The following is an 8,561-nucleotide window of genomic DNA, read 5'->3' as shown; positions in this document are numbered from 1 at the left end:
TACCAAGAATCTTACCTTTAGCCCAGTACTCTTTATTCCTGTTGCTCCTTCCAAAGTGAATCATCTCACACTTTTCTGCATTAAACTCCATTTGCCACCTCTCAGCCCAGCTCTGCAGCTTGTCTATGTCTCTTTGTAACCTGCAATATCCTTCAGTACTATCCACAACTCCATTGACCACAAATTTACTAACCCATCCTTCCACAACCTCATCCAGGTCATTTATAAAAATGACAAACAGCAGTGGCCCTAAAACAGATCCTTGCAGTACACAAACAGCAGTGGCCCTAAAACAGATCCTTGCAGTACACTACTAGCAACCAACCTCCAGGATGAACATTTCCCATCAACTACCACCCTCTGTCTTCTTTCAGGTAGCCAACCTCTGATCCAAATCGCTAAATCACCCTCAATCCCATGTCTCCATATTTTGTGCAATAGCCTACCATGGGGAATCTTATCAAGCACCTTACTGAAATCCATATACACCACATCAACCACTTTACTCTCATCCATCTGTTTGGTATCCATCTCAAAAAAACTGAATAAGTTTTGTGAGGCACAACCTACCCTTCACAAAACTGTGTTGACTATCCCTAATCAACTTATTCCTCTCTAGATGATTAAAATTCATATCTCTTATAACCTTTTCCAACACTTTCCCTACAACAGAAGAAAAGCTCGCTGGTCTATAATTACTAGGGTTGTCTCTACTCCTCTTGAACAAGGGGACAATATTTGCTATCCTCCAGTCTTCTGGCACTATTCATGTAGACAATGACAACATAAAGATCAAAGCCAAAGGCTTGACAATCTCCTCTCTAGCTTCCCAGGGAGTCCTAGGATAAATCCCATCTGGCCCAGGGTACTTATCTATTTTTACAATTTCCAGAATTGCTAACATCAATCCCATCGAGTCTAGTAGCCTGTATCTCAGTATTCTCCTCGACAACATTATCTTTTTCAGTGTAAATACCGATGAAAAATATTCATTTAGTGCTTCCCCTATCTCCTCGGACTCCACGCACAACTTCCCACCACTATCCATGATTGACCCTAATCTTTCTCTCATCATTCTTTTATTCCTGATATAATGATAGATCCTGTGTGATCCTGTATGAGAGGGAAATGTTGATTTGATGGCAAGTGGACTCTGATTGGGAGAGCTGTTGAAATGGAGAATGACCCAAATAATAATGATAATCCATGTGGAGGTCACCAATGTTGAAGCACTCTCTGTGTTACTCTCCATTTCTATCCAAAGAAATGTGTATCATCTCAATGGACAGCTAGATCATGTTAAGAACATGCAGATCTATGACAGCTGATGCCACTTAGTTAGTGCTCCACATGGGAAGCCTTCTGCAACTTTCATGGTTTAACCCAGCTCCCATGCTTTCAGTCCATGTGTACATGTGGTGCTGAACCCTAGAACCAAAACCCCTGCCTTCCATTCCTTTCAACTTGCACATTTACATTTTCTGATAAGGTAATGTATGCAGCATTGCAGAATACACTGTGCCATTTAGCCTTATAGGGCACTGGAGGTCATTGAGCTTTGTTTGTGGATTCCATTGCTGCTGACCTATGCTGTCAAGGCCTCCTCGCTCATAAGAAGTATCCCCTGCCGTTCTTGAAGAGCCCAGAGGAGAAACTGCAGAGAGGCATTGTGAAACCAGGGGGCGCTGCAGCTAGGGGTCACAGCTTTCCAGGAGGTTAGGACAGCAGCTTGCTGGAGCAGGGGAATTTTCAAACATTTTCCACTCACATTTCGCGATTAATACAGATTACAGGAAGTAGCTGTTAGAAAACTCTCTCATTAAACTGTTTCTTTTTATTCACAGGATTTGGGCAGCACTGGGTAGGCCAGCATTTATTATCCATCTCTAACTGCCCAGGGAGCAATTAGAAGTCAACCACATTGCTGAGGGCCAGGAGTCATATGAAGGTCAGATCTACAAATGGCAGATTTCTGTCCCTGAAGGACATTTGAGAACCAGACAGATTCTTAAAACAAATGACAGCAGATCATCTCTTTTCACAAGATTGTACTGAGCTAAACTTTTCACCATTTGTCCTGGTGGGGTCAAGGAATTAACCTGGGGGTGTGGGCTACTAACCCAGCAACATTACACAACACCACCATCTCCTCCAGTGTTCTTCTTTAATACAATCATAGAGTCATACAGCATGGAAACCGACCCTTTGATCCAACCAGTCCATGCCGAACATAATCTCAAGCCAAACTTGTCCCAGCTGCCTGCTTCTGGCCCATATCCCTCCAAACATTTCTTAATCATGTCCTAATCCAAATGTCTTTTAAACATTGTAATTGTGGCCACATCCATGACTTCCAAGTCCATTTCATAAACGAATCAAAAACTTTGCCCCTCATATCTTTTTAAAATCTCCCTCCTCTCACCTTAGATATGTACCCCCTAGTCTTGATATCCTCCATCCTGGGGAAAAAGCAACTATCATTGACCCTATCTATATGCCACACGATTTTATAAACTTCTATATGGTCACCTCTCAACCTCCTACACTCCAATAGAAAAGGTCCCAGCCTATCTGGCCTTTCTTTATAACTCAAACCTTCCATACCTGGCAACGTGCTGGTAAATCTCTTCTGACCCCTCTTCAGCTTATTAATATCCTTCTTATAACAGGGGGACCAGACACAGTATTCCAGGAGAAGCCTCACCAAGGTCCTGTACAACCTCAACATGACTTCCCAACTCCTATACTAATTCTCCTCCTCATCAGAAGAACTGACAGGCTTGAATTCTTACAATACCTTTCACAACCTCAGGACAGCCTTCTGCAGCAACAGAACTACTTTTTGGAAGCAGAGTCATCATTGTGTTGGATGTGGCAGTCAATTTGCACACAGCATGCTGTGTGCAAATGACAGTGCAGTGATGAGCAGAATAGGTTATGTTGGGATTAATATTGACTATGACACAGGGAAAGAAACTCAACTGCTCTTCCTCAAAATAATAGCTCTGGGCGTCTTGGACATTCACCTGAGAGGGCAGACATGATCTCACCTGAAAGGTGACATCTCCATCATTGCTACTCTGAAGAGGGTTGGTTTCACTGGTGCCTACTCTGGTCACTGTTCACATGAGCAAATTCAACTATAGGAAGCACGGTGGCACAGTGGTTAGCACTGCTGCCTCACAGCGCCAGAGACCCGGGTTCAATTCCCGCCTCAGGCGATTGACTGTGTGGAGCTTTGTCTGCTTTGTTCTCGCTGTGTCTGCGTGGGTTTCCTCCGGGTGCTCCGGTTTCCTCCCACAGTCCAAAGATGTGCAGGTCAGGTGAATTGCCCATGCTAAATTGCCCGTAGTGTCAGATAAGGGGTAAATGTAGGGGTATGGGTGGGTTGCGCTTTGGCGGGGCGGTGTGGACTTGTTGGGCCGAAGGGCCTGTTTCTATACTGTAAGTAATCTAATCTAATCTAATTCCCAGGATCAATTCCACACATCCCCTTCCAGGGTGGTGACTGGATTACCATCAATCGCTGGAAGCCAGGCCATTTAGTTTCTCCAAACATGCAGGAAAAACCCTGCATTTATCTGATGCCCATCAAGTGAAATTTCCTTTAAAAATCACTCTGCTTCATAGAAGAAAAAATTGAAAGGATGCTACAATCATTTTAAAAGTTCACTGATTGAATCTCATAAGTTCTTGTCATGTCTTGCTTTGTATTACCATCAGACATTGCATTTAACCTTCAAATTGACCCTTGAAGCTCTTGAGTTTTTTTTTATTTCATGGGCAATATAATTTTTGGTTCAGTGAAAGGTAATTACATTCCATCGGTTTATTTAGTCTAGCTAACACCTCATGCTTATTTCTCAAATGGTGGTTGATGCTACAATATTGTTCAGTATGAATTTATACATTTCTGCTCGCTGGCTTGTCTCTTCCCTGGATACAGACTATTAATAAAGATATTGTTGTCAACACAAGATTGCACTTTAGTTGTTGTTTTCCACAAAAAAATTTTGTCATAAAAGTGTCAACACAAGCTACTGTTGTGATATGTCAGAGCCCAGTGGTGAATGAATGCCCGTTAGATTCTATCACAGCATCTGCACTGTGATTTGGGATGTACATATACCAGCCTCTCAGTGTTTGGAATTGAATTAGAAATAGCATACCCACTCAGATCTATCCCTAATGGTCACATAGTCCAATGCTTTGTATTCTTCTAGAGATTTTAATGATACAAGATATTAACAGTCTTTTTCAAAAAGTTAATAATGATAAATATTAATCTGCTCTTCATAGGTGCTGGTAAAGCAGCTCCAAGGCTTTTGATTTTTATTAACCTTTTGAACATTTCCCCAAGTTAAATTGTTTGAATTTTATAGACCAGAGCAGACCCCTCAAAATATACTAAGAAGGTAGTCAAGATCCAAACCTTTTTATATTTTAAAGTTAAATGCGAGTTTCTGTGTTCCAGATGCAATTCAATTGGTCAAACTACTCGACACTAAGCAATACACAATTTATTCAAACACTATAGTGAAAATGCAACAAAAGAAAGAGGAGCTTCAAATAACAACTCTATTGGAAAACTTAACAGAATAATAAGTCGAAATGCGTGATGCTGAAAAAGCACAGCAGGTCAGGCAGCGTCAGAGGAGCAGGAGAGTCAATGTTTTGGGCATCAGTCCTTCATCAGGAATGTGGAGGGTGGGAAAGATTATTTTACTACTAAACAGTGACTGTTCCAATATAGTAGCATCCCATAAACACACCACGGCAAAAGGCACATTCAGAAAACAGATTATCCCATGTACAATTCTATCAACAAGGGAGAGATACATGCAGCAGCAATCCAGAGAGAGTGTGTGGCAGCTGGGAGGGAGTGTGGCAGCTGGGAGAGAGTGTGTGGCAGCTGGGAGAGAGTGTGGCAGCTGGGAGGGAGTGTGTGGCAGCTGGGAGAGGACGTGCAGCTGGGAGAGGGCGTGACAGCTGGGAGAGGACGTGACAGCTGGGAGAGGGCGTGACAGCTGGGAGAGAGTGTATCAGCTGGGAGAGGACTTGGCAGCTGGGAGAGGGTGTAGCAGCTGGGAGGGATTGTAGCAGCTGGGAGAGAGTGTAGCAGCTGGGAGGGATTGTAGCAGCTGGGAGGGAGTGTAGCAGCTGGGAGGGATTGTAGCAGCTGGGAGAGATTCACTGCCTTTCATGTGTTCTGAGAGCCTGCTGCAAGTGAACTAAAACTCCTGGATCTGTGAGTGTTTTACCATACCCACTCCAGCTGCTGATAGAGTCATAGAGATGTCCAGTACGGAAACAGACCCTTCAAACCAACTCGTCCATGCCGACCAGATATTGTAGACTAATCTCTTCCCATTTGCCAGCACTTGGCCCATACCCCTCCAGACCCTTCCTATTGACATATCAATCCAGATGCCTTTTAAATGTTGTAATTGTACCAGCCTCTACCACTTCGTCTGGCAGCTCATTCCATACACGCACCACCCTCTGTGTGAAAAAGTGCCTGAGGTCACTTTTAAACATTTCCCCTCCCACCTTAAACCTAAGCTGTCTAGTTCTTCAATGGTCCAAGATTAAAACAAAAGGCCCCAGGGATCAAATGTTCTTTCTCTTCTCATTAACTGGGAGACAGATGCCAAGCAATCTCTGTCTCTAAAGCCATTGTATCGTAACAGGAGCGATGTCATTACGCACCACCCGCACAAATGGGACCTAAACCTGGGACTCCTAGCTTGATACCACAAGTGCCTTTCGGCATGTAAGTTGCTTATATTAACTAATGTCTCTCATTAACTATAAGATCTAACTAGGTTCTTTACCATTCATAGGAGCAATCTTAGAACTCAGTAAGTAAACAGTGTAAAGATATTAAAAGCACTGGTATTACAGGGAGAGCCTGTTCAGAATTGTTTGGCTTATTTAGCTATCAGCTGTGACTCAGTTTTATCATATTTTCTTCTGATGCAAAATATTCAGGGTTCAAGCTATGCTCCAGAGATTTGAACACAAGAATCCCGGCCACAGTTCAGTGCAGCACTGAGGTCCTGCTGCACCGTTGGAAGTGTAATCTTTCAGATAGGACACAGATGGGATAGATCAAACCAAAGCCCTGGCTACCTTCTCAGGTAGATGTCAAAGATCCCACGGCACTATTTTGAGGAACAGCAAGAAACTGGTTCCTGATGTACTGACCAATAATTATAACTCAACCAACCTGTTAAAACACATTATATGGTCATTAGGGGTGGCACGGTGGCTCAGTGGAATAGTATTGCTGCCTCATTCCCGCCTCAGGCAACTTTCAGTGTGGAGTTTGCACATTCTCCCCGTGTCTGCATGGGTTTCTTCCAGGTGCTCCGGTTTCCTCCCACAGTCCAAAGATGTGCAGGTCAGGTGAATTGGCCATGCTAAATTGCCCGTAGTGTTAGGTGGCTTAGTCAGGGGTAAATGTATGGGTCTGGGTGGGTTACTCTTCAGAGGGTCAGTGTGGACTTATTGGGCTGAAGGGCCTGTTTCCACATGGTAGGGAATTTAATCATTGTCTCATTCCTGTTGGTGGGAGCTTGCTGTATGCAAATTGATTGTTGTGTTTTCTCCATTACAACAGGGACCACACTTCCTACAAGGGCTCCATTGGCTGTTAAGCACTTGAAGTACCCATCAGCTGTGAAAAGCATAATATAAATGGAAGCCTTTTTTTAAGAAGGATTTTGAGAGAATAGATGGGAAAAACTTTTCCCACTGACAGGAAGGGCCAGTGACCAAACAATGCAGGTATAAATAGTTGGCAGCAATTAAATGACAGATGAGAAGATTTTCTTTTTACACAGGAGGTTGTAATAGTCTAGAATGGATTTACTGAAAGGCTGGTGAGAGAAAATTAAACAGTCGGTTAAAGAAAAGAAATTGAATGAACTTTTGAAAATAAAAGAAAAGGAGGGAATGGGAAAGGAGCAGGAACTAGAATTAGTTGATTATCTCTTTGAGAGAGTTTGCACTGTTATGATGGACTACATGGCTTCTTTCTATACTGACGACATGAACCTTTGGCTTGCATAACACAATGGGCCTCTGTTGTGTCATGTCTCATGGTCAGTTGTCAGTATGTCTTTAAAAGACATGCTTATGATATCACCATATGACCTCAGGGAAGAAAGATCACATATTTCATCTTCAAGATCACTTGAAGCATGTTATGCTGCTTAAAGCATGCTGCTCAATGCTTTTCCTTGTAACCTATTAACTTAAAGTTTTCCCAGACACTAATGTTCCTGCGAATCTTAATATTTGATAGCCAGCTGTAATGACTACCTGGTGGATTCTTGAATACCATGATGTCCATGTCGAGTTTTTAATGATATCAGGGATAGCACAACCATTGCTGCATCAAGTTAAATGTCCTGCCAAATGCATATCAATCCCCATCTCCTTAACAATTTTGTGAGGAATACCAGCCTCTCTGCTTTCTGAGTTCTAGCTTTCGACAGGATGTTGTCTACACTTTTACATATTCAATTTCAGCAGCAAGATTATGCTGCAGTGTCAGTAACTCAGCTTTGTCTTCAATTGAAAAGGATGTTGCCATTTCAGTCTTACCTCGGGACTCTCTTCAGCTGTGCTCTGCTGAATCCTTGCCACAGAATTGAGTAAGCATTATAGCTGTTTTCTTGTCAATGAAATGGGCAGTGAGCGTATTGCTTTAGTGATAGGACAACTTATACCAATCAGCACAGCAGAGCTGTACACAAATCCATTACACACCTGGTCCTCCAGTAATTTTAAAATTAACAGTTTTAAAAACTGCAGTGTAGTTTGAAGTGATGTTAAAAATAGTGCTTAAAGATTTTCTAAGGGAAAAACGTAATGAGTGAAAACTATGGTTATGGACAATCTGAATCGCACAGTGACACATTTTCAGACTGCCCACTGGGAGTAAAGGGAATGGACTCTTTCTCTGTGAGTCTCTGCATGACAAATACAAAGAAAAATGAAAACAGATCCACTTCTTAAATTTGTCCTTGAGATGGGGGCGGCACTGGCAAGACAATATTTATTGTTTTTATCCCATGAGCATTAGCAGTCCCATTATTTGGGACTACAGATTCCTTTCCCTCAATGACATTGCTACAGTCCAACATATTTATTGATCACTTCCTGGTAGCAGCTGACAAATTACAGCTCATACTAATATTCATTTTTATTCATTCCTGATTCATCCCTGACATTCGTGTATTGCTGGCAAGGTCAACATTTGTGCCTATCTAACTGCATAACCCCAGAGAAACATTTCAATATCTGCTTGTGATATTGTAAAACTGCAGACAGGCATATTGTTTTAGGAACAATCTTTACAACTGTCCATCACATTCCATGAGCTCTCTGTACTGTTATTTACAATAAGATAGAGTTGCTGCTATCATCCCTTTTCAGTGTAGGGATCTATAAGGTCTGCTTTGGCTTGCGTGGCAGAATAAAATACTTGGTTGTTTAATGAAGGGAAGCTCTTTTCTTAAGCTAGGAGCATTTATTGCACAGAAACAAGTGTA

The sequence above is a fragment of the Chiloscyllium plagiosum genome, chromosome 25 (genome assembly GCF_004010195.1).
Source record: "Chiloscyllium plagiosum isolate BGI_BamShark_2017 chromosome 25, ASM401019v2, whole genome shotgun sequence".
In the NCBI taxonomy this organism is placed as follows: Eukaryota; Metazoa; Chordata; class Chondrichthyes; order Orectolobiformes; family Hemiscylliidae; genus Chiloscyllium; species Chiloscyllium plagiosum.
The sequence above is the reverse complement of the archived record's forward strand: the minus strand, read 5'-3'. Positions refer to the sequence as shown.